Below are 27,579 nucleotides of genomic sequence, written 5' to 3'. Positions count from 1 at the left end.
AAAGGAATCTAGTAGCGGACGGACATTGTTCCGGGTCTTCGGTATTTGGCGGAGATGTTAGTGAAGGCGGAGAAGAGGGCGAACTAGAGGAAAAACAGGCAGATTCCTCCTCTATTTACAAACTGCTGGGGATGCAACAAGTGGGCATGGTGCGTCGACTACCGGATCTGACGTCGACGAATTTTTAGAATCGAGACGTCGACGTCATTGACGCTTCGCTACAGCCCTAATGATCAGTAATTTTAGAATTAACAAGTGAATCTTTATCTTCACTCAGGCACAAGGTTCATTGGAGATGAATTAAAATTAAGTAAAACGTCATGACACATAGATATTTTCTTAGCCACAAATCGGAGCATCCGGTATCTGAAAGAAGGCGTGATGTTCTGAGGTTTGCTTGTTAACACCCCTTAACATGGTACGACCCGGTTGGCCAAGAAATCATAATATGAGAATATTAAAACAGAGCTCACTTCACCGTGAGTCAGTTCTAGAGAAAGCTACAGACAGGCCATCCGGAGCGAACCCTCTTTAACCCAGAGCATTTTTGACACACTGTCAAAAACCCTGCTAAAAGCTGCCTACAGCTGACACAGCAAAACGGTTCCTTCAGCTATTCAGAAACAGCTGTTCTAGACACAAACGATTTCATCTATCTGTCTGTTGTGATCCGGGAGGCGACTCTGGACTGACCTGGTCGTACTGCGGTCTTTTCTATGAACCTCGGTACCTTGGGGTCACCCGACCCGCCCGACATCTCTGATCCAAAAGGGAGTCTCCTCAGGGTTACGTAGAGCACAGCCAGATTGCGTCTGATGCCGTTTTGATAAGAACCAACTACATAGTTTAATGCAAACCAAATCCTTTTCACACCCAGAACTCAGTTCTTCTAGATGCAAGGTACTGATGAACACACACCATTTAAATCACCATACATCACATCCCATCCTCTTAGATTCATCCATCACAATAGCCTTAGTTAACTTGTCATGTTTTTATTTGTTTAGAAAATAAATTTCTTATCTTTTATAAACCTGACTGTCTGAATTGAGACGAAGCTCTGAGGATGTTTTGCAGTCGGCAAACGAAACTGTCAGCAAGGCAAAGAGAAAACCTTTCCTGTGTTTTAAAAATAACCAAAAATGGAATTAGAAACTAGACACATTCAGAACATACCTAAGATGAGACAAAGTGTGTTTGATGCCTGAAAAAGCAAAGAATCCTCGAATCTTCTGATTAAACATCCAAAGACCAAACAGGTTGATATTCTATATTTATATAGAGTATCACAGCTTATTGGTCATAAGTAAAGGCAATATATTAAGCTTAAAAGCAACAACTTTTACCCTCTACAATATGGTAACCAGTTTCCTGCTATCCTGAACCTGATTGATGAGGAATGGTAAATTGATGGTTGGTCACCTCCTTCAAGGCCCTTCAAGTGCAAGTAATCATTTGTAGAACTTCCATGAACCAGATGCTTGATTATAGGTTGCAAACCCTCATAATGATGTTTTCCACTTTTCACAAACTGGTCTGTTTACACACATCATGCATCTTTAATGTTTCACTCGTTCGCTCATATGAACATTTCAGCTGACAGTTGCAAAGATGTTACTTTCCATCTGTGCATGTTTGAATACTCAGAAAGATAAGTAGAGTGAATGCTGTGTGGGTGTTGTCTGTAAGAATACCTTCCATCACCTTAAATCACACACAGATTTCACGAGAAGAAGCAGAAACTGCACTACATTTGTGAAACAGCGCAGCTTTTCAACAGTGTGCCAAAACTCTGAAAAGATGGCATTTAAACATGATTTGTACCCAAACTATTGAGATGGAACACAGCGTGATGTCTAAGCAAAAAACGCTAAGTGGTGACAAGCTGCAGTTAAATGTCTGAAATAGAAGCAAAAATATTTGTGTTATTCACTTAATAATTGATCTTGCTCATGTTCTGTGATGCAAATTCTTCTCTGAAGATGTGGAATAGTTCTGCATTATCTGGTATCTTTCTCAGCCTAACAGAACTATAATCATAATAATGTTTTATTATTAATAGGATCCTCATCACATTGATATTTAAGATCAGCAAAACAGTGAAACATTATTAATCTGGTTTTAAATCAACCCAAATTACATGGTTACTTTTTGTGATTTTACAGAAAAGTTTATTTTCGACTTGGTTCAATAAAGCAACAATTCTGCTGCTGTTCACCCCACCTCCCCACCCCACAGCTGAGATTTCCTGCTGAAGATGTGTTCTCACAGCAGGAACTATTCCATAACGACATCAGGGAAGAGCACAGAAAATGCAGGACAAGCAAAGTGGGAACTTTTCTTCACAGCAGGTTAAGAATTGCGACATGTTGGTCTTTTCTGCTCGGAAAACAACTAAGAGTAGCCTCTTCTTCCCACTGAGACATTTAAACCGGCAAATGACTAAAACAGAAAGGCGATGCACTCCCACTAAACCTGGTAAATGTGGAGAACAATCAGACTCTTAACAATTAAAGAAACACCCTGTGCCATTGTACTTTTTTTTGTAAAAGTAAAAAAAAAAAAAAATATATATATATATATATATATATATATATATATATATACATAAATATATATAAATATATATATATATATATATATATATATATATATATATATATATATATATATATATATATACATATATATACATAAATATATATAAATATATATATATATATATATATATATATATATATATATATATATATATATATATATATATATAGCCTCTGCGGGTGGTGTCATCTTTCCAAATTTGGGTCCACCAGAGGCCTGGGAGCTTGAGGGTTCTGCAGTGTCATAGCTGTTCTTAGAACTGCACTTTTCTGGACTGAGGCCCTGTCCACACGTAGCCGGGGATCTGCCAATACGTAGATATTTTTCACATGAAAACGGATCTTTTTAAAAACTCCAGCCAAAGTGAAGATCTGCGTTTTCTCCGTTTTGGGTGTCTGCGTGTGGACAGGCAAAACCGGAGTTTTAAGGTCCGCAACGTCACTTTCCGCGACAAAAAATGCTGACATCACGTGTGCGACCTGTGTTTACACTAGCCGACAGCACGGATGCCCTCAGAGCTGCGCTCGCTTTATCAATTGTCCAAGCGCTTTTTGCTTGTTTGTTTTTGCAAGAGGAATTACTGCTCCTTGCAGAAGACCACAGACGAAGGACGAGGTTAAGAACGGGAGAAGTACTGCCGCCTACAGGTCTGGCATGTCCTTAACAACGTATCTATCCGGGTATGTGTGGACAGAGTTTTGTTTTAAAACGAGGTGGTGTGGATGCAAGTTTTTGGAGGGGCGGATATTCGTTTTCAAAAAACCCCGGCTACGTGTGGACTAGGCCTGAGATGTCTGATGTTTTTCCTGGGATATGCTTTAGCCTCTCCTAAAGTTTGTGGGTTACTGCCCCGATGACCATGGGTACCACCAATGTCTTCACTCTCCAGGCTTTCTCAAGTTCTTCTTTGAGACCCTGGTACTTCTCTAGTTTCTTGTGTTCCTTTGTCCTGATGTTACCATCACTTGGTATTGCCACATCAACCACAACGGCTGTCCTCTGTTGTTTGTCCACCACCACAGTGTCCGGTTGGTTCACCATCATCATTTTGTCAGTCTGCATCTGGAGGTCCCACAGGAGCTTGGCTCTCGTTTTCAATGACCTTAAGCTTGGTTTATGCTTCACGCATTTACTTGACGCTTGGTGATGCGGCTCGCGGATGGAACGCGCTTCACAACTTGCAGCATTTATGGTTTGTGCGGCTCGTCTCTGCGGTGAGCCAATATTCTCCCAAACTGTAGGGGGCAGCATGGAGCTCTACAGCATGCATCCAACACTACACCATAGTAGAAGTAGAAATTACTGTTGTTTGTAACAGTTGTTAATGAAAGTTGAGAGCCAACTCGGCTCCTTTAGAATTGGTGGAGTGTTCTTGTTTCCACCAGGATCACAACTTTTCCATTTGTTCCCCTTCCTTGCCTTCACATATCGGTCCCTCATGTTTTTCCAGCATTTTTTAACAGCTTCCTTGTCTTTTCCGACAGTGCGAGCTATTTCTCCCCAAGAATTATTAACAACATGTTGATCACGGTGATCTTTGAGAACTGAATCATACAAATGTCTGTATTTACGAACTCTGCCATAACTAGTTCTTGCCGGTCCACCATGTTTTTCCATGTTCGACCATCCGCGTGGTTAGAAAATTTCCTAGGTGCGCGGTGCGGAAAGTTTGGGCCGTGCAGAGGCAAGGTAGAGGGGCTCAGTTGTTTAAATGACGCAATTTTGCAGCGCAGAGCCGTGCGAACCTCGCGGACGCGTCAAGCATAAACCAACATTTAGGAGGTGTTTCCCCACTTTGACCTTGAGGCTTCCAGTCCATACTCTGCACAGATTTTCATGTACACGATGCCAGCTACTTGGTTGCGGTGTTCCATGTAAGCTTTCCCTGCCATCATCTTACACCCAGCAGTTATAGCCTGGCCTGCCAGACTCGTTCTCTGTTTAATTCTGTACAGAGAAAGAGTGGTAACTCACAGACAGAGAGGCACATGAGGGGGTGGGACTTCGCAGCTCAAAAATAACCAATCAGAAAAAAGACGGAAATGCCGACTGTACCACGTGATGCTGTAGTTTTTTAGCTGTAGTCAAAAATGGCGTCTGGCAATGGTGCAAACATTGTTTTTTTTTTTTTTGTTTTTTTTAAGAAGAAAGGCTTTTAGCGCTTCTACTTGTTGTGTTTTAAAGACATGTCCAATTCTTTTAGAACAGAGGAAAGAGCCACAGCAAACTCCGCTTCAGTCGCCATGTTTACGACAAACTCGGCGTTATGGCTTGTGACGTACACCACTCAGCGCTGATTGGCTCGGTTACAATTGTCAGAGGGTGGGTTATTTGAATAGAAGAGCTCCCAGACCCTTTCTCTGTGCAGAATTGAACAGAGGAAGAGTCTGGCAAGGTAGGCTACTGCTGTTGTGTGGTGGATTGTCTCAGGGGCCTCTTTGCATAACCTACACAGGGTTATTCAATTCTGGGCCTCGAGCACGTCTTAAGTTTTAACCTGCTTGAACACACCTAATTTCAATCAGCAGGTGAATAACAGGCTTCTGCAGAGCCTAATGAGCTGCTACACAGGTGATTCAAGCACTGAATCAAGTGTGTTGGACCAGAGAAACCACTAAAACATGCTGGATACTGGCCCTCGAGGTCCGAATTGAATAGCCCTGGCCTACACCTTGGGTCTTGTGTGGTGTAGTAGATCTTGGCCTCTGTTGCTCTGGTTTTCAGGGCCTGTTCCTGTGCAGGCATGAGTGCCTCTGTGCTGTCCTTCAGACCAGCTCTTTCTAGCCATTGGTAGGATCTCTTTCTATCAGTCACTTCAGTTATCTGTTGGTGGTACATCCCATGAAGGGGTTTGACCCCCACCCCCCCACTTCAATCCTGCTTTCTGAAAGAAACTTTAAAAAGTCGCATTTTAGGGGTTTGGTTTCTGTAGAGAGGAGGCACAATAATTACCTTTGATAACGTGTGAAGACTTCTCAGACTACAGTTATTCACCCAAAGAGTCATACGTTACAGAAGGGCCGTGCACATTTTAGGATAGGCTCACTTAATTAATTATTTGTAAATGGCTAATCATGGCAAGGCCATTGGAGAAAATAACTTACATTTACAACCTAATGAATTATATACACTGTCTGGCCCCCAAAAAAGGTGGCCAAAGAATAAAATAAAAAAGGTCACACTCTTTTATTTCATTGAACCACCTTTAGCTTTGATTATGGCACACATTTGCTGTGGCATTGTTTTATAGGCTTCTGCAATGTCACCAGATTTATTTCCATTCATTGTTGCATTAATGTTTCACTATTTGAGCCCGATGAATCCTCGCATTGTCATCTTGGAATATGCCCGTGCCATCAGGCAAAATGGAATAACCTAGGGTCTCATTTATCAAACATTGTGTAGAATCCTTACTAAAACCGTACTTAAGCTCAGCAAAACAAAATTTTCTTACGCCAGGTAGGTTTGTGATCTATCAAACATGGAGTATGCACAGCTGCACGCAATGTCCACTTCATAAATCAGAAACTATCTAGAAACGTTCTCAGCTGCTTTTTAGTCACATCCCTCCCTCACCGCGCCCACTTACTGCCATAAATAGTCAATGCAAAGTGCCTTGTGGATCTCATGCATATACATAAGCCAGCTGTTGCAGCGCTCGGCCAATGATGATGGCGACCGTAGATTAAGGCATATACAGGAAGCGCAATTTCACAGAAGCAGAAATTGAGGTACTTGTGGGTGAGGTGGAGAAATGATAGGAAATGCTTTTGCAAAACATATAAAAGAAAATCCGCGGAGTGGCACAGCCATCGACATTAATATATGGACAATGGGTTTCCATAGGCTCCAATAACAAGTTTTTGTGCTAAAATGGGAGGTGGCCACCACCGCCATTTTGACCGTGTCACATGTTCCGTCAAGCCCAGACAATTCCACAAAAGGGAAGAGAGGAGGAGCTGAGGGTGGGGCTGTAAGGCTGGGATCAACTGACGACACCCGGTCGAACTAGCTACAAGCTAACCTGAAGCCAACCCAAAGCTAATGCGGAGGTGGGAGCTAAGCTAACGGAGGTAGCAACCTAGCTACAACCGGAGTTAACTGTGCACAACACCAGAGCTTCTGAGTCAGAGATACGCCGGGCTGACCGCTGGGTAAAACCGGGTGGAACACAGAGATCTCCGAGACCTGTGGAAAGGTTTCCATCCCAGAGCTCCACGTCATCCCGCGCAGCACACAGAAGCCTCGATCAGACAGAGATGGACCGGGCTGCGGGGAGAAACAGCCGGGTGGAAAACATTCCAGGTGGAAAACATCGGTCTCCCGAGAGCTCCACAAGCCGATAGTCGTAACCCAGCTCCACCAACATGTTATATTTCAACCCATTTTCTAAAGTGCAGCATTATGTTAAATGCACTGGGTTTTACCCTACTACATTTAAATTTCATGGTTAAACAGTACATGTTAAAAACTAAGCTCAGCTCGGCAGTGACCTAAAATACATAAATAAAATTTTACTTACCGAAAAAATGAAGTGGAGACTCCTTGGACGCTCTATTAGTGCAATTAATGCCACAGCAAGTCATTTTGTCCAACAATTGCACAAATAATATCCAAAACAGAATACGCAAACACAGAGACTCAAAATCCCAGAGCAGTTTCCAAGCCAGACCGAGGCTCTACTGAGGCCTTTCCACGGAGCTAGCTCTGTGGTCACGTGGGTCTAAGGCTCATTAATTATACAGAATTTTAGGCTTTCAATACACTTAAACAGAAGAGTGAGAAAAAAATTCACCCCCCTCAGAGTTGTCATGAGTGTAAACTAGATCATTTAAACCAAAAACATGTTTTGGTACCAGGCTGTAAACATGTTTATTTCTGCTGTGAAATTGGTATTTCTAACATGGGAGTCAATGAGGATTTGCTCATTTCTGATACCAGCCCCCAGCGGATGAGGGTGGAACTGCAATTTTTGGTACTTCCGGGTTGGGACCAATTTTAGAGCCGCATTGTGGGGGCTTGGGCACAGCGTTGCTGAAGCCGTCAATGCTGTGAATTCTTCAGAGAGATCTGTGGTGGATATAAAGTAAATGGTCCAATTGGGATTCAATCCCCAGACTCCCGAGTGAAAGTCACACATGCTAACCAGTCAGCCAAATGGAGATCTCCCTTGTCCAAGTAGCCAGGGTGCATCATCAACCGGGTCACAGTGACAGGATGCTCACACTGTCACAGACGCATAACATTCTGTCTCAATCTGTCCCCCTGCTGATATTTAGCATTCCGTATTCTGCGCTTCAGGCTGTGTGTGTGTGTGTGTGTGTGTGCACGCGTGTGTGTGTGTGTGTGTGTGTGTGTGTGCATGTGGGGGGTCTTGTTCTGTGTGAAAACGAAGCAGTACAAGTAATAATGCTGCAAGATTTCATAATTTTATCCTTCTCAGCAGCAGCACTGCAGGTGCTCTCCATGTCCAAAATGTGCATAAGCCAGGTCCTTAGTCAGCTTAAAGTTGTGCACATTTTCCCGCTAAGTTTTCTTTGATAAATCCCAAAGTTTGCGTGGAAGTTGCTTACGCAGTTTTCCAACCCCATTTTGTGTGTAAGCAAGCTTGATAAATGAGGCCCCTGGTCATTCGGTACAAAGTCTTAGATAGCGAAAGTTGCGACACTCAGTCATGGGTTCATGCAGCCCCGAATAATTCCAAACAGCTTACTGCTGCTAGCCAATATGAGCGGCTTCTGCCGTGAATGAATGCCAAAACAATGCCAAAATGATTATTTTCTCATCTCTCAAGACATTTTCTGTAATTATTAACCAACAATGTAAGGTGTACATCTATTTAACGAACCATAGGACATGAGATTCCATAGTGAATATGAAATCAATCTTATGGATCTTTGGGTACTTTTAACCAGAAGATTGGAACAATTTATTGCAGGGATTATGTAACACTTCATATTAACTGAGAGACAAGAGAAAAGAGAGTCACCTTTAAAACGTTTAAGAAGAATTATTTCTTAACAATTTTAAACAAGACTAACTATAAATTCCAATTGAATGGATGGATCTTGGTGTGAATGAGATGAATGGGGTATGTGTGAGTGTCATCAGAACTCTCGTATCCGGAGAAGCAAGTCTGAGTGATGTTGTGATGTTTTGCTCTTAAGCTATGATCAGAGTTTCATAAACACATAAGATGCCATTTTGTCGCTCCACACATACCCTTAGGATGAGACCTCCGTACAGATCCGGAATGCCAGGTCCTCGAACCCCCCTTTCGGTACCGTAGCCGATGAAACAGCGTCAGCAGTACGACAGACTAGTCTTTGGATTGTCTCCAGGTAAAAAGCGACAGTTGGTTGACAGCGTCAGATGGACCTGTAGGGTCAGTGAGTTCAGCTTTTATTCTGAAAGGAGCCGTTGCTTGGTTGGTAAAATGCAACAGATTTTATCCAGCTTGTTGGTTCTTTGCTTGAAAAGGAAGTCTGGGTGGCCGGTCCGATACTTCTCTTAGAATGCGGTGAACTGCACTAAGATGGCGTGGGGACTGGTTTTATTAATCTGGATGTTTTGATTTATGGACGAATCAAAGTTGGACAGATTTATAAACACCACAGAGACTATGCCACGCTTCAGAAAGGTTCCGATTGGATGAGTAAAAGCAATGTATCATGTGTTTACATTACGTGTACTCGGGATGTCTAGTGCAGCTAGATTAAAGTCATATTACTTATTAAAACTTACTAATCATAACATTGTCATTTCACAGATCGGTCAACATCTTATTATTAGACTAAAAATTTGTTTGATTAGCTTTATTATAAATAGAGTTCTTTGATTTATTAAAAAGAAAGAGTCCTTTGTCTTCATTCCTCTCTTGGGCTGGAAAGGAAGCAGTTTAGAAGCAAATGCATGACCTTGAGGCAGTCTCCTGCAGATTAGTTCTGTGTCAGAGGCATCTGTGGAGAGAGGGTAAATAACGTTCGGTGGAATAGCTCCGTCATCACGTTACACCAGCGTCTCCACCTCTGTACCCCATTGTCAGAGACTGTACTTATGGATCTTGAATGTTTTTATATACTTTTGTATATTTTTTCTTTTATTTTAGCTTTACTGGCCAGAAACATACAGCTCCTGTGATTGCATTTTAATAACATATCTTTTCGATACCTTTATCCAGGGCCGGCTCTAGTTAATCTGGTGCCCAAGGCGAGACTGCCCATGTGCCCCCCCCACCCCCCCCGTGCCTGCATGCCTCACCCAAACCCAAGTCCACCCACCCACCACACATTGGAAAAAGTAACTCCACAGTGATTCCTTAGTTACAATTTTTTTATTTTAAATATTCACACAGCAACTCTTTAAAGTCAACAGCCTGAAGAATAAATGTAAGCTTGAAAGATAAGTAACCTGAGAATATTACAATAACCAACAAATCAAAATGTTGTGCAAATGGCATTGGGGGGGGGGGGGGAATGCAAAATCAAAAGCAACACTAAACTGTGCAATCAAAAGCAAAACTTAAATATCAAAGTGTCATCATAAAGAAAGTTCTACTTTCCATTTTGTTCAACTGCTGTGGCCAGTCAGCAGGATCCATGGGGCCAGCAGCTCCTACATGTTCACAGACATCTGTTGAAGCTGATGATGATGTCTCTTCAGGCTGTTGGATTGGAGCACTGAGTCTGCTGGTGTTGGGTTCTTCTTCTGTGAGAAAATAAACACACACACACACACACGCACGCACACACACACACACACAAACACACACGCACACACAAAGCAACTTAACCCTCTGATGCATGAATTAAGAACAGTGCCACTTTCACATTCAGTATTCCTCGGTCATGTGCAGTGATGCTTTTCATTATTTTTAATGTTACTGGACTTTTTTTATTGATCTTTTTTTAATCTGTTCTATGAAAACATGAATAAAATGATCAAAAACAGGTGGAATATCTGAAAAAACGTATGTCTCACTCTCAGGTGCTCTTCAGCATCAAATAAATCGTAGAATATGAGGAAGAAGAACCGGTGATCTGAGGCACTCTGAGGATTTCATTTATTAAACAAGGAAACGCTGACGCGTTTCTGTACGACCTTTATGCCTTGAAGATGACTCACTAATGTCAAAAAAACTAATGTCCATCCTTTTTTTTTTTTTTTTTTTTTTTTTACAAATTTACAGCCTAACTGACAATAACATCTTAAGGAAACAATTTCAGATGTGTGTGTTCAGATTATTTAATATTCTCAATGCTAAATCAATGCTGCACTGATTGTGCCAAAAACAAGTGTCTGGTGTGGATTTAAATCAATTAATTTTGCATATCGATATATGTGATAAGCAGTTTAATTTGAAAAAGTCCGTTTCTACTGCTGATTACAAATCAAATCAAAATCAAATCACTTTTATTGTCACGTCACATGTGCAGGTACACTGGTACAGTACATGCGAGTGAAATTCTTGTGTGTGAGCTTCACAGCAACTGAGTTGTGCAAAAATACAGTAATGTAAAAACATGTAAAATATAAAAATGGCTAATCTAAATATACAAATGAATAAAGTAAACAATAAGATAACAGATATAATATATACAGAGGCTGGTATGTGCAAAACAGTGGCATTAATGTACAGTATGGAGTGTGTAATGTTGGAGTTTCAGTAGTGAGGGTGAGGTGTCTGCGCCATGTTCAGCAGTCTGATGGCCTGATGGAAAAAGCTGTCTCTCAGTCTGCTGGTTCTGGACCGGATGCTGCAGAACCTCCTTTCTGATGGAAGTAGTCTGAACAGTTTATGGCTGGGGTGACTTGAGTCCTTGATGATCCTCCCCGCTTTCCTCAGGCACCGCTTCCTGTAGATGTCCTGGAGGGAGGGAAGCTCACCGCCAATTATCCTTTCAGCACACCACACTACTCTCTGGAGAGCTTTGTGGTTGTAAGCGGTGCTGTTGCCATACCAGGTGGAGATGCATCCAGTGAGGATGCTCTCAATGGCACAGCGATAGAAGGTCTGAGGATGCGGTGGCTCATGCTAAATCTTTTCAGTCTTCTGAGAAAGAAGAGGTGCTGCTGTGCCTTCTTCACTGTATTTTCCGTGTGCACTGACCACGTAAGATCCTCAGCCAGATGAACTCCAAGGAAACAGAAACTGCTCACCCTCTCCACAGCGTCGCCGTTGATGGTTATGGGGGTGTGTATTCCTCTGCTCCCCCGGAAGTCCACTATCATCTCCTTTGTCTTTGTGACGTTGAGGGTGAGACGGTTGTCCTGACACCAGTGGGTCAGGGCGCTGATCTCCTCCCTGTAGGCCGTCTCATCGTCGTTGGTGATGAGACCCACCACTGTGGTGTCGTCCGCATACTTCACAATGATGTTGGAGTTTCTCGTGGCAGTGCAGTCGTGGGTGTAGAGTGAGTACAGGAGAGGGCTCAGCACACACCCCTGCGGTGCACCAGTGTTCAGTGTGACGGGGGATGAGGTGGTGCTGCCCAGTCTGACCACCTGGCGTCTGTCAGACAGAAAGTTAAGGATCCAGCTGCAGAGGGAGCTGCTCAGTCCTAGATCCTGCAGTTTCCTGTCCAGCTTCGATGGAACGATGGTGTTGAATGCTGAGCTGTAATCTACAAACAGCATTCTCACATACGTGTCTCTCTTCTCCAGGTGTGACAGGGCAGCATGAAGTGTCAGGGCTATGGCATCATCAGTGGACCTGGGGGAACAAAATAGCCTAACAAGTAACTTACTCACCTGGTTCTAGATGCTGAGATTGTAGCTCAGTAAATGTGCTGCTGCGTGATGCCTGGATGAAGACGCTGCAGCGTAAACAAGAAAGAGACGGCGTAAGATGTCATGCTAGGTTTAGGCAGTGCGATAGGCAGTTCTCACTCCCCGCCGGGCCCCGCGGCAGCTGGGGAGTCCCCGCCACGGCCGCGGCGGTGCCGCCCGCCCGATGTGTCGGACAAAGTTGAAATTTTGCTACACCCACACCTAGCGTTCTTCTGATATGAGAATATTAAATTCATATTGTATGCCTACTTAAAACTTGAATCGACGTTCATAAAAAGGCTGCAATCATATTCCAAAAAACGGTAAAAAAAATCTTACATTCTTCATCATCACAGTGAGACTCAACAGGTGTAGAAGACAGTCCCGCCCCCGTGGTGTCAACAGGTGCCTGTGTGGCTGCAGATATTGTCTCACTGCATCTGGACACGACGATTCAAAAGTAAAATTAATTGGTTAAAGTTATGAGATACTGTATTGTGTGTGTAAACAGCTAGCGAGGGTCCGTCCGTGGACCGTGTGTGGCAGGAGAGGCAGTTAGCTACAATGCTAACGCAAAAAGTTCCTTTGCCAAAGTCTACATACCTCTCCTTTGGGCCAGTTTTTTTCTTCCTCCTTCCTTCACGTTGGGAATGCTGATCCCGATGGCTTAGGTGCTCTTTTCATCGTAAAATATCTAAAGTTTCAACGCAACAACAACAGGATGTCCTTCTGCAGCGCTAACCACGCACGTGATCTACGGCACCCCTGACGGTCAAATGCATCGGAGCGGTGGCGAGCGGGAGCTCGTCATGCAGCCAGATCATTAGAATTTAAATATTGATGTTTTAATTTCATGTCATTTCAGAGGGGGATTTTGAGTATGTAGAGAGTGCATTTCATATTACAAACGTAAATTTAATACACTTATTTATTTATTTATTGCGCCCTATCCATCAGATGGTGCCCCAGGCGGCCGCCTGTGTCGCCTGTCGGCAAAGCCGGCCCTGCCTTTATCACATCTCTCCTGTAAGAAGCATTTTTCAAGAAATCAGTGTTATCCAAATATAATCAAAGTATCTGGGTTAATTATTTTTCATCTCACTTATAAAAGTCACCTAAACAGAAGACGTTATCTCATTTATTGTCTAGCTCTACGTGGCAGATTGAGGATATCAACATATAGAATAAAGACGTTAATTTGTTAGTGTCTATTTGAACGTAGATTCTAACATCCAGAGAGATTTGAATGTGATGAGCTGTCAGTAAAAACACAAAAATAAATCAGTAAAGATGTTTGCTGTGCTTTACTAAATTACTTCATCTTGATACAGAATGCTAAACCACCGGAGACTGTTGTTAGGTTAGAGGAATGCACACATGCAGACCCCTAGAGAGGTTTTATTTTCTATAATAACTCACAGATGGAGAGTGTGCCATCGGTCACCATCACTATCACAAGGGATCCAACTGTCCCCTCGATGTACAGCAAAGTTAAATGGTGTCAGGACTTAAACATTTACTAAAAATAGCACTGATTACCACCAAGTATTTGCTCACCATGTGTGTGAAATATTAGTGGAAATTCTCTGGGTGATAGTTGGAGATACGGAGGCAATTACAAAGTAATAGATCCAATCTCAGCCCAAGAAAAAGGTAATTGGAGATGGAGCTGTCACCTTCCAGCCAGTACATTGTATACTGTGACTGTGACGCTAGACATTTGGCACAGAACGGCACGATTACCAGTCTGACATCTGCATATGAATGACTGATGTTAAATCACAGCTCAGATTGCTCAGTAACGTTTGTCAGTGTCAGTTTGACAACACCTTTGTACTTCCCCTGCCAGTTACTTCACTGAGTTAAAACTGATCAGGTCCTCATTGGGATGTTGTGTCCAACAAAACTGTAATGAATGAAAAAAAAAGGCTCAAAGAAGCTTATGAAAGCTTTTAATATTTTACCTTTTATTTGCCAGGCCTTTGATTCTGATGCCAACCTTTATACCTCAGAGCTAAAGAGGAGAAATGCTGTCATGAGTTTTTCAAAAGGAACACAGCATCAAGACCAACTAGGGTTGTTAGTTGGAAGGACATGAAGAGGACAAACTCACACCAGAGAAGTTTGAGATCACGGGGGAACAAAACAGAAAAATGAATCACATGACACAAGCTCCTTCAATTAGGACGACTTTTTAAAATAACGTGCCCTCACTGGACAAGCTGCTCGTGTCATTCTTAGATTATTCTAGGGGGGGCTTGTTAAAAAAACTTAACGATTGCAGTTTCAATCGCTATAAAAACCAAGTTATGTCCAAGATGAACGGAAGACCGTGGCAGCGCAGGGACTGCCCCATATACTCCCTTTATGTCGCCATCGCCAAATCTTTTATAAAAAGGACACGATAGCACCACATTACCACCATGGTATGACCCATTATATACGACCTAATGATCCCTGATGCCGCCATGATGTTGCAGCAAATTGACACCATTGTTTTGTATAAATGGCCTTTCATGAAATATGTTGGCTTGACTTACTAGAGTCCAATGGGGGGCTCAAAAGCAATTTACAGTCTGTGCTTCATAGCAAAAAAACTTTACAATTTTGAGTAGCTGTCCACTGTAGTGACCACTGTGTGTGTGTGTGTGTGTGTGTGTGTGTGTGTGTGTGTGTGTGTGTGTGTGTGTGTGTGTGTGTGTGTGTGTTCTGTCTTCTCCATCCCCAGTGAGTCGTGGAGGATGGCTGCTTATACTGAGCCAGGATCCTCTGGAGGTTTCTTCCTGTGAAAAGGGAGTTTTCCTCTCCACTGTCGCTACATGCTTGCTTAGTATGAGGATTGCTGTAAAGACTCTGACTAGTCAGTGACTCGATGCGATGAATATGTACATGTCTGACCCCATACATTTCCTTAGTAGTACTGGTAGTAGAACTGGTTGGTGTTGCTAAATTACCACTCAGGCCACCAGCTATGGAAATTACGTTTTTCTTCCAGCGTTTTAAATAAAAAATTAAAAACATTTGGTTCAGTTTGGCTGCAGAAAAACACATTAAGTTGTTTTCAAAGCTCTTTTGTCGTTTTTTAGAATATGATTGTATTTGTTTTATGTTTGTAACTTTCAATAAAGAATTGAGGTAAAAAGACCGAACGTGACTTCCGGGTTCAGTCACTTCCGATAAGAAATTGGCGACTGGAGGTGAGCTCAAGTCGCCATTTTTCTTCATCCAGGTCCTCTAGTTCACTGTTGGCTGACAGCAATTCCCCCTTGGATTAACATGAACAATTGGATTTACAGAAGCAACATTTGGAGGATTTCAAGACAAAACCTTCAAACACAATTGTGAGATGACTTTTCTACCCTGATCCCTAAATGTTTTTAATGCTGAGTTTTTACTGATGGAAACAGGTTTGGAGCAAGTTCGCACAAAACCAGACTGAACAACCATTGATTAAAACTAAAAAACATAAGAACCAAAGTTGGAGGATGGGGTGAAAACTTACAATCCAGCCATGTTCTGTCAGGTCAGGAGGAACATGAGGTTACCAACAGCAGCAAAGTGTTAGATCCAGGTAGCACGGCCTCCAGTTTTTCATCAAAATAGCTGCAGGAAATTTGTTTTCCAGAGTTCACAGCAGACAGTGCTGAGAAGAGAAGAACAGATGTTGTGTCTTTCCTCACGGCACATGTGGACTCAGGCATGCACAACACACAAAAATGCACACACACACATTTAGGAAACGAGTGGTCTTCATTACCTCAATTACAGAGTTTTTAGAACTGATTGGACAGCAGCTGGACAACGGAACAACCCGCAGAGAATCTCAATAGGACTAATAGTAAACACATGTCCAGGTGGACGCTAACAAAAACACACTGGTCTTTTGGTGATCAGTGGAAATGTAAGCAGCTTAGATCCAGTAAAACATGCATAATATTAGTGCTGCCGCGAATAGTCGATGACGTCGAGTATGAAATATTGTCAATGTGATTTTTTGCCGTCGATGCATCCATTTTGAACAAACCAAATCATTTTCATCCATACCAGTAGATGGCGCTATGCGCGTCACCCATAGACCTGCCCTCAGACGGCGGCTTTTCTTCCCATCTGTTTTACAAGAAAACATAACTATCATGGCGGAAAGTGAAGACAGTGACGAGGTGGTCAGTAAAAGTTTATTTAGGCCAAAGGGCTCAAAGGTATGGGAATATTTTAGGCAAACAGAAAACAAATGAGCAGTTTGTACTCTCTGTAAGGCTTCTTTGGCCTACCACAGCAGCACCACCTGACCACCACCGCGCAATGCACGAACACCTGAAAAGGAGGCATACTGGAGCAATTCAAGAGCCACTAGAAAAATCCAAACCACCACCGTGAGTATTATTTTTAAAACGTTCTATGCTTGCTTACCACATATTTCTGAAAGGAAACGTACGTGTGGTCATTTAAAGTTATATGTAGATTTTGTTTGTAGTTGTTATTTTTAGAAACTCTGGTAAAGAACGGTTCTTTATTTTATATTTGAAAAACAAGTCTTAAACGGTAAAGAATGCAAACTTCATGGACCTATATCTTATTATATGTTTCTCTTCTCATTTTAAAATATTTGATGTGGTAGATTATATATTTGGTTGTTTCTGCTTAGTTGAAGTTGTTAAAAATACAAACAGATAAAATAATAAAACAATACAAAATGCACATATGTACTAGATTTAAACAAATTGTTTGATTCAGATCAAATCCCAATTCGATTGTTGTTTTCTTATCCTTTCTCTTAGTCATTGTCAAAGCCAAGTCACAGAATTCCTTCAAAAACAGGACGTCTCACCTCAGCATGCAGCAGCTCTCACTGACAGCATATTGAAGAAGATTGTTAAAGACATGAGGCGCTCAGTACAGTGGATGATGATGGGTTTCGTGCCATGATAAAAACATTACAACCTGGCTACATTCTCCCTAAAAGAACGTGCTTCACCTACATGGTGGAACAGAAATGTTCCGAGGAGCTACAAAAGGTAAAAACTGCACTTCTGGCACTTCCACGATCAGCTTAACAACAGATGCCTGGACGAGTGTTTCCACAGAGGCTTACTTGGGCATAACATGCCGTTTCATCATTGACAAATGGCAGCTCATGAGCTACAGTTTAATAACAATGCCACTTGAAGACAGACACACTGCAGAGAATATTGCATACTAGATTGAAGCTGCACTTGAAAACTTTGAAATTCCTACATGTAAGATACAGGCCATTGTACATGACAATGCAGCGAATGTAGTTGCAGCTCTCAAGCTTTTAGAAGAAAAGCATGGAATATCATCTGTCCGGTGTGCTGGCCACACATTACAGCCGGCAGTAAACCGTGCTCTAAAGCTTCCAACAAGTCTCAAAGCAAAACAAAAACAAATGGGCAAAACTGAACACAAGCTCATTCAAGATGTTAGTGTTCGATGGAACAGCTGATACCACATGATCAGTCGCCTACTCGAGCAGAGATGGCCCATCACAGCATGTCTGTCTGACTCAGAAGTGACACACAGAAAAAAGCATTACCTTGACCTCAAAGCTGATCAGTGGAGCCTGCTGGAAGAGTTGGAACAAGCTCTCAAACCATTTGAATGGGCCACTGTTTACCTAAGTGGGGCATCATATGTGACAACATCTTCTTTACCATCCCTAATTAAAGGAGTAGCTAAGTCCACACAGACCTCAGCTTTTGACAACAATGCTGTGCAAGCATTTCAGGCAGCTGCAGCTGAAGAAATCTCTAACAGGTGGGATGCTGAGATGACCTACAAGGATGATGCTGCAAATACAAGCTTAATAGCAGCTTCCATGGATCCCAGGTTTCGCAAACTTAAATTCGTATATACAGACGAAAATGTGAGACCAAGATCTTGCACACAAAGAGAAACGGAAAGTGGTGGAGAAGTCACGGCAGCAGCACACTTTGGAGGTACAAGCAACCACAGAAGAGAGGGCAAGTGTGCCCGTCTCTTTGCTGGACAAGTTGCTTGGTTCAGACTCTGACACATCCAGCGTGAATGGCAGTGGTGATGAAACAGATGAAAGCACAAATCCTCTGCAGTGGTGTAAATCAAATGAAGCAAGGTTTCCTTCCCTGGCTTCCCTTGCAAAGTCCTACTTGTGTGTTCCTGCCACTTCAGCTCCTTCTGAGCGTCTCTTTTGCTCAGCTGGAAACATTGTCTCAAAGAAAAGAGCCAGTCTGAAGTCCAGAACACGTGGGCATGTTAACATTTTTGCACTGCAACACTGAAGTTTAGCCTCATTCAACACAAAACAACACTTCTCCTGACCTGTAAAAAATGCAGTTCAAATTCAACTTACCTTTTAAAGTTCTTTAAAATGTAAATTTGCACTACTGAGCCATTAAGTCCAGTTTTGTTCTTGTTCTCAGGATGGACTTGTTTGTTTCATTTTTGTCCAAATATTTCAGAAAAAATTAACTATTAAAATGAATGCCTGATGACACATCTAGGTAACCTGTTGCACTGGCTTAGTAAGAAAAAATACTGCACACGTTTAGTACAAATGGATTACAACAATGTTTTATTAATGCCAAAATGGTGTCTTTGTTTACTTCTTGTTCAGTCTCAAGTTAAAAGCTTGAATTTGGTCAACAAACCTTTTGATATTTTTCTATTTACATAAAAGGTAAATGGGATTTTGTTGGAATTGGCACTTTATTTACAGGTGTGATTTTTATTTGCAAGGTTGTACTTCCATAAATGAATGTTTTGAGAAGTAAATGCTTTAAGTTAGTTGAAAATGAAAAGACCTGAAACTAAATTGTTTTTTCTTCTTAAACAAAACTAATCGTTTAGACTAATCGATTAGTCGGTAAATTAGTCGGTAGAATAATCTAAATTAAATTAGTCGTTAGTGGCAGCACTACATAATATACTTAAATTTTAGGTTTGGGTCAGTCTTTGTTTATGTTTGAAAATTTGAAATACACAAGGATGTTGGGTCAGAAGTATGTACACGTTTGTTCATTTTTACTGACAGTCTCAGAATCCACCAAATAGTGACCATCATTCTCAAGGGAGACCATACTTTTACATTATTGATTTAAAAATAATGATACTTTTGTTATAGTTTGTAAGGTTTGTGTGTTTTTATTATTCTTGCTCAGAGCAAACAAAGAAAATCCCAACGGCACATTCAGACAGTCCATGAGTCATGGAATGGACAACAAAACATGTTTTTGGTGCCGTGTATGTTTGCAGAGACCAAAACAATTTTGGGATTTAATATTATGACTGATGTTAGATCAGTGAGAGGAAATAGAGCGAGTAACCATCGTCTAGAAGGTCACGTGCTGCATTTACATTCTGAACTGAATGTTGTGTTTTTCATTTGCTGGATTTAACCACAAATCGTTTATTTTGTGGCACATCATTAGCATTTCCGCTATCACGTTATGCTACAATTCATCATTTTACTTCCAATAAACTTTTTTTAACTGCAGAACCTAACATGATTGCCAACAGAAAGATTATGTTAAATGTGTTTACCAATGCACACCTGCATGTTCATGAGCATTTTCCCCAAACTCTTAGAAAGCTTTTGCAGTTACAGTAAAAATGAGAAACTAGGTCATGCATCACCCGCAACTGAAACCATGAAATCAGCTGATGAGAATGTGCTCTATGTGGTTTTGTTTTTTCAGATGAATTTCCTGAGTTTCTGTTAAAGATTTAATAAGGATTTAAACTGTGTGAGTCTGTATTTCAGAGAAGATTCAGCAGAAACAAATTTACATATTTAAAAACAAATAGGCTGAGAAGACATTTAACACACTGCGCCAAATCAGGAGGACATAAAGAGACGGGTGCTGGTTGAGTTATACTTTCACCAAGTTACCTTCTTCTCATATTTTTGTCTGTATGGAGCAACAAACGGTTACCATTATGCAACCATGCACTTACTAGACACCAGAGAAATAAAAACTACACAACTAATATAAACACCAAGGGTCCATTTTCAGGTTCCAAAATTGAAGCCAACAAGTGACAAACGTTAGATATCTTGCCCTCATCCACTAGGGGCTGTATATGCAGGTAAATTAAGGTGATCCAAAGGCTTCAAATGAAGGGGACTGGACTTCTTTGGTTTCTTGAAGATGTTTCGCTTCTCATCTGAAGAGCTTTGTCAAGTCTAACTGGAACATGGGAGAGTCAAACTAATCAGCTGTAGCTATCTATTATTTAACAAGCAGAAACTACTCTGGGTACCCCATCTCTTCATCCCCTGATGAGTTGTTGGCCTCTGGGATGGAGTTGTTGTGTTGATTAGACACAGGAAGGTGTGACCTAGACTGAAACTGAATGAGACTCAAAGCTGCATTATAGGTACTGAAAAGGTGAAATCTAAGCCCCGCCCCTATTTAAAGTAGGTTTTTCACATTTGGTATAGATTGCTTTTTTTACTCCTCTCTCAAACCATCTGTCTTCTCTGTACAGAATGTGTACTTTGTCATCTTTAAAGGTGTGTCCCTTGTTCTTAAGGTGTAGGTGGACTGCAGAGTCTTGACCTGAAGAGGTGGCACTCCTGTGTTGTGCCATGTGTTTGTGTAATTGTTGTTTAGTCTCTCCGATGTAAAGATCTGGACAGTCCTCACTACACTGGACTGCATAAACGACTCCACTGAGCTTCTGTTTGGGTGTTTTGTATTTTGGATGGACCAGGTTCTGTCTGAGGGTGTTGTTGGGTTTAAAGTTTACTGGGATGTTGTGTTTGGAGAAGATTCTTCTAAGTTTCTCTGAGACTCCTGCCACGTATGTGATGACGGTGTCTTTGCACCTGTTGACCTATTCTTTGCTGGTTGCTGCTTTGGATGCTTTTCCAGACTTCTTTGTAGATTTCACCAAGGTCCAGTTAGGGTATCTGCATTTCTGGAGAACTTTCTTGATGTGTTTGTCTTTCTTTTGTTTTCCTTCAGTCTTTGTGGGAATGTTCTCAGGCCACAAAGTTTGACTCTCCCATATTCCAGTTAGAATTGACAAAGCTCCTCGGATGAGAAGTGAAACGTCGTCAAGAAACCAAAGAAGTCCAGTTTAGGGCTGTCACGGTAACCGCAAAAATGAAATATCGCAATATGAAGAAGCCCACCGCGCTGCATCATGGTCCACCGCGATTACTGAACTTGATTCAACTCAATGATGCATGTTGAGAAGGATGGCTGCACTGGTATCAAAACGAAACGTTACTTCGCTCCTTTGGGAGCACTTTGGTTTTCAGTACGTCAGCCTGCTGATGAGGATTTTTGTTTTACCTGCTCAGATCTTATACCAGGGGTCGGTAACCTGTTCCCATCAAAGAGCCATTATTACCCATTTCCCACGGTAAAGAAAACACCGCAGCAGCCGCAGCGTTGCGGGCGGGGCCTACCCTCAGACAGCAGAGAGCTGCTCACAACAGGTGACAGCAGCCGGGGGCATCGCACCCGTGGGGGATTCAACACCCACACTTCTCCAGCTGTTTTGCTCACCTCCACACCAGTCTGGTTTCTTTACGTCGCACTCACTCTGTTTGCCTCATCTCCTTCTTCACCTCCCAGCCGATGTCGGGTTTCCAGGAGAGCAGGAGAGGGAGGGACGGAAGAGCTCGACTGAATTCATAATTTTACATCTTGAATTTAGCTGTACAAAGTCTGAGTTTGATAAAGTGAAGAACAACAATTTGCAGAGGTTTATAACTGGCGCGGCGCCAGGTTTTCATTTTTGGATGGGCCACGGTAATTCTGGACGGACCTTAATAAGCAGTGACTTAAGTGAAGCAGGCAGGACGCGCTAGAAAATTTCGTTTAAAAAGACGTCATAAATGTTTTCCCCGTCATTTTTATTTCTAAAATATGAAGTAAAAACTCACAATTTAATTTTCATTCATTTGTCATTAATATTTAGTCTACAACCGTGCGTTAATTGGACCAACTTCCAGTAAACGCAAAGCATCCAGTCCACCTCTCCAAATGCGTAAAATGTGCATCAGCCGCTAGGCATGCCGCGCACCATCAGCTGATCAGCCCAGACAAAAGCAGAGCAAATAGAGAAAGAATAGAGGATGATTGTGTCTGGATGTGGATGGAGATTACATTTTACAGCAGCCTGATCATCATTTAAATATGTAAACCATCACCTGTCTTCTAGTCCATGCTATCAGCATTATTTTAATTGGTGTGTGTGTGTGTGTGTGTGTGTGTGTGTGTGTGTGTGTGTGTGTGTGTGTGTGTGTGTGTGTGTGTGTGTGTGTGTGTGTGTGTGTGTGTGTGTGTGTTTTCCACATCAAACACTGGTCTAACCAACCAGACCAGCGTGTCCAGTAACACATTAATGTTACAATTAAACTTGATTAACCCCAGAGCCGTGCGCACTGCGCTGTACTGACTGTAAATGAGGGGGAAACGATTTAATCGGATCCTTTTATTTTCAACATGGTTTAATGTAAAGTGTCATTCAGTACAAACTTTAGTTACACCAATCTAACGAGACAGAGCCTGGATTTGTATTCTGAACAGTTTAAACATGTTTAAAACGGAGACATGCGTGACGCGTCTAAAATTCGCACCTGCTCCGCTATTACGGAAATTAAACTAACAAGATGAATAACATGAAATTATTTTAGGCACAGACAACATCCCCCACACTTTTGAAAAGCTTGCAACGCGCCTGATCGCTCGTGTACGTCTAAATTATCTTTCATTAGACGATAATCAATAAAACAATTTATATAAAATGGATCCAGAAGTTGTAGCCCGTCTCTGCCTTCAATTTTTGGTATTTTTCACCCTGTTGATGGTTTTACTGAGCAGGTGCCACTTTTGTCCTACGTTTCTTTTTAAAACATGTTTAGACTGTTCAGAATACAAATCCAGGCTCTGTCACGTTTGATTGTTGTAATTAAACTTTGTAGGTGGGAAAGGTCAGAAAGCAGCTCAGAAGCGCCGATATGATTACGCACAAGCGTGAGGCGTCAACCCGGTCTCACAGTAAGACCGGGTTGGAACTGTTCAGGTTTACGCAGACAATCTTTACATTTAGAATTAGCTTACAGATGTAAAATTAATGCAGTAAAATATAAAGCTTTTTATTTAAATATCCATTCATTATTTCACAAGCACAGAGAGCCGCATCAGAAGGATGGAGGAGCCGCATGCGGTTCCAGAGCCGCCGACCCCTGTGCTAGCCTACTTTATTGTCCCCAGCAATTTTTAAACCCCACTCAAGTGTATGGTTATTGTCCCCAGCAATTCTGAAAACAAACTGACGCCCTTGAGTTTAACCTTCTCCTGAATTTAGTTGTTTTTAAGTTCAGTCGGACTCCGACTGTCGGAGAAACAAACGTTACTGCGATCTGTGTTGTTACTGCCCTTTGATCTGCATTCAGTAAAGTGTTATAAAAGAAGGCACGGCAGTTTTTAACCTTTTTTAAATGTGTAAACATTATGTTTAGATAGTACTGCAATAAAAATAAGTGCTGCAATAATATCGCACACCGCAATATTAAGCCACCCTGAATCACCACAGGGGGAATTCCTCAACCGCGACAGCCCTAGTCCAGTTACCTTCATTTGAACCCTTTGGATTACCATGATCTGGATGGTTGAGAACCTTCACCAGCTTAGATTAAGGTGCTTGAGGCAGTATGTGCTAAAATGCAGTGGCGGGCGATGCGTTCCACCCCTGGGCCTTCGGTGATTTCCTATTGAGTCCAATCTAAATTAATACACCTTAAAATACCATTTATATGACATCACAGCTGGAGAATCCTTACAGACACACACACACACACACACACACACACACACACACACACACACACACGCACACACACACACACCAGTGGCTGGTCAAGATGTAATTTCCGGAGCCTTTAAAATCAAACTCGCATTCACAATTGAAAGTAGGAAGCTAAGACCACGGATACTGTCAAATCTCAAAAATGAAAGACGGGTTTAAGTGATGAGTCAATAAAATAAATAAGTTAAGCAAACACATTATTTGCATTTGTTTTGGAGAAAATGGCACCGCGAAACAATTGAACATGTTGGCGCAGCTGCACACACCACGTTATACACCTTTCTCAGTGGCCTAGTGGTAGAGTGTCCGCCCTGAGACTGGGAGATCAGGGGTTCGATTCCTGGTCGGGTCATACCAAAGACTTTGAAAAATGGGACTCACCATTAAGGGGTTGGATTGGGGGGTTAAACCACCAAATAGTTCCTGAGTGCGGCTGTGTCTGCAGCTCACCGCTCCCCCAGGGGATGGGTCAAATGTGGAGAACAAATTTCGCACACACATTAGTGTGCGTGACAACTAATGGGACTTTAACTTAAACTTTAAATAAATTACATAGAAACAGAATAATTTCATTTTGCCATTAGTTACCTTTTATTGATTATTAACGAAATAAAATGACAAAACATTAAAAATACTAATAAAATGTTTCTACTCACCAACATACAGGGGTGAGTATGGAAACTGTTAGCCATGGGTACCGTTCATAGTTGCTTGCCTGAAAATTTCGAACAAATCCTTTCCCCTGCTGGGACAAGCCAGCTAGCATTGGACACAGGCGACCTGTTCTCACAAGATCCATTTTTTCTTGAAAGGTCCGTCTGGAAAATGGTGTGACAAGTAAATCTGCAACCAAGTCTGTCCCTTCTTGTAGGAGCCAAATGTGTCATTTCTTTATGCGCACTTGAGAGGAGGCTTGGCCTCATGTTATTGGTTAATTGCTTGTGGAAGCACCAGCCTACTTAAGCCAACACAGATTGGACTCAGGTGTGGCTGGATGGGACAAACAGTTTTTTACTGTGTGGCGAGGACTGTGGCTGTGTGTAAAGGACTCTGCGGACTGTCATTGGGGCAAGTAACGCATTCACTGAATCCCACTTTAACTGCTGTAAATGGATCATGGACATTTTGGAACAAGACAACATAATAAACATCATCAGAAATAAACTCAAGCTGCATTTCTTAAAGCACACGTAAAGACCACCCGCAACAGCAACCAGGTAGTGCCAGTGTATAGGGCACTGGCGCTACACTTCTCCTCTTTAAGCCATCATATGTTCAAAAAATACACCGATAGCTGTCTATAGGTACAAATGTCCGTTTAGTTTTGATATTTTGCTTAATGCCGCTGGAAAAGTTCAGACAACTGCTTATCCAATCACAGGATGCGTTCATGTGAACTTTTGCTTGAGGCCAGCTGGGCCACGCTGACTCGTGAGCTGATTGGCTTTCGTAACTAGATTGTCTCTGTTCACTGGGTTAATAAAAATGCATTCAGCCCTCTCCACACCCTGTGGCCAGATTACCACACTTGCTACTTCAGAGTATCCAGACCGCTCCCCCTAATTCACGTATCTTGCGTGAAGTAGTAACTCTTTACAGCGTTCCATGTTTACAACTCAGGACAGACAAGCTATACCTGGTTAGCATCAATTGTAATGTGTTTATCATGATGGAGCCTCAAAGGGGACATAGAAAACCTTTATCTGATGAAGTCAAAATAATAAAAAGACTATCGGACCACAAGAGGGGTTAATCAAGAGTCAACATCAGGAGCTTTCTGAATCATGAGAGCTCAGAGAAAAAAAAGGATTCAAATTGGATGCAGACCTAACGATTGTCCTATTGCGCTTGTAAGTACAAATTCAAATGTTTATTCGTGCATGATTTAGCTTTCCCTGGGTTTGTAATTATTTCTAAATATGTTTGTCAGGCAGTAATGATCACATCCCATTCCATCACCGATCATACACTCACCCGAAGCTTTTTTCTTATCTAGCAATTGATCAGCCATTGATGCTTTCTTGTGTTTATCAGAAGTCCTTGTACCCTTACACACCACTTAATCCTCAGCGTGCCGTGCGGCTGCCAGCCACCTGGTACTGCCAGCCGATGCTCCCGGCCCCGGTCCTGTCGGCTAGCTGCTTGTAGCTTTTAGGTTAACTTGCCTGTCTGTTATCACCCAGTGCTCTGAATCCACGTTTGGGTTTGCTGGCACTGCAGACATTTCTTGTGGTCACATGATTCCTCCTCTAAAGCTGTTGGTCACATTTACCAAAAACTGAATAGTAAAGTGGCAAGCCAACATGCTAGCACTGGATTGTGTTTCTGTGTGCAGGTTTTCAGTGGTGAACACAGCTGGTTTGTTTGATTAAGTGATGAAGCGCTCCTGTAGAAACTAACGAAGGCTGAGGAGACATTTCATCAGTTTGATGAAGTTGTTAAAAATACAAACGCACAGAGAATGAGAGTTTTGGTTTTATGATGGTGAATTAATAACAGACTCTAAGGGGTGGTAAAAAGAAGCCAAATTTACTTTTGTTCCTTTAGCAGTGATGTCTGATTTGGGACAGGTGAGAATCAGGAGGTTTACATGAAGTGCTTGTAGATATTGACCAGTGCTTGTGTCTGGTCATCAGATAAAAATCTAACAAATAATGGAATGGGCCTTATTATCTCTGAGATGTTTCCTGATAAGTCTTACGCTTCAATTGAGCTCCTCAGAAACCTATAGGTGACTGCACAGAGGGTTTGTCTGTGTAATTTAACAGTATTTGATGCACACACAAAAATAGAAGCTATAGTTAAAGCTTCTTTCTGGAGTATTTCTCTTATCCGATGGCACCATCTAGTGGCTGACAAGCGTATCACACAAAAACTCTGTTCCTGTGTTTTTTTTAAGATGGCGACTTTACGTTTCTGTTTTTAAATGTGCTTCTGTAGTGGACAAATGGAGCTAAAACACGTTGTTTTACAAGTATTATTCTCATGTCATGTTGTGTTTTCAAATATTTTTATTTTAGAGACTTTCTTGTCTGTGAAAAGTTCATCAACTCTGCATCAGCCGGGGTAATCCTTAAATTTGAAGCATGTAAGCGGTAGACTAACGCCATTGGTTAGTTCTGGTCGGCGCTCAGTTTCCTATTGCATGGAGCTCTGCGGGGCAGGGGGCGTGCTTAGCAAGAAAAAATAAAGGCGTATTGCTTATATTATATCACAGTACATGATAAGATAATCACTTTTACGGATTTCTGACAAATCATACATAATTTCTGAAAGAGGAAAACTCTGGAAAGCAGGTTTAAGCAACCCATCAAACAAATCTGATGCAACAGATCTAAAAGTAGCATCAAGTTACTAAAACCAGGTGAACTGTTTAAGCTCAAACAA

This window comes from Nothobranchius furzeri, chromosome 18, assembly GCF_043380555.1.
Source record: "Nothobranchius furzeri strain GRZ-AD chromosome 18, NfurGRZ-RIMD1, whole genome shotgun sequence".
Classification (NCBI taxonomy): domain Eukaryota; kingdom Metazoa; phylum Chordata; class Actinopteri; order Cyprinodontiformes; family Nothobranchiidae; genus Nothobranchius; species Nothobranchius furzeri.
This window is presented reverse-complemented; position numbering follows the sequence as displayed.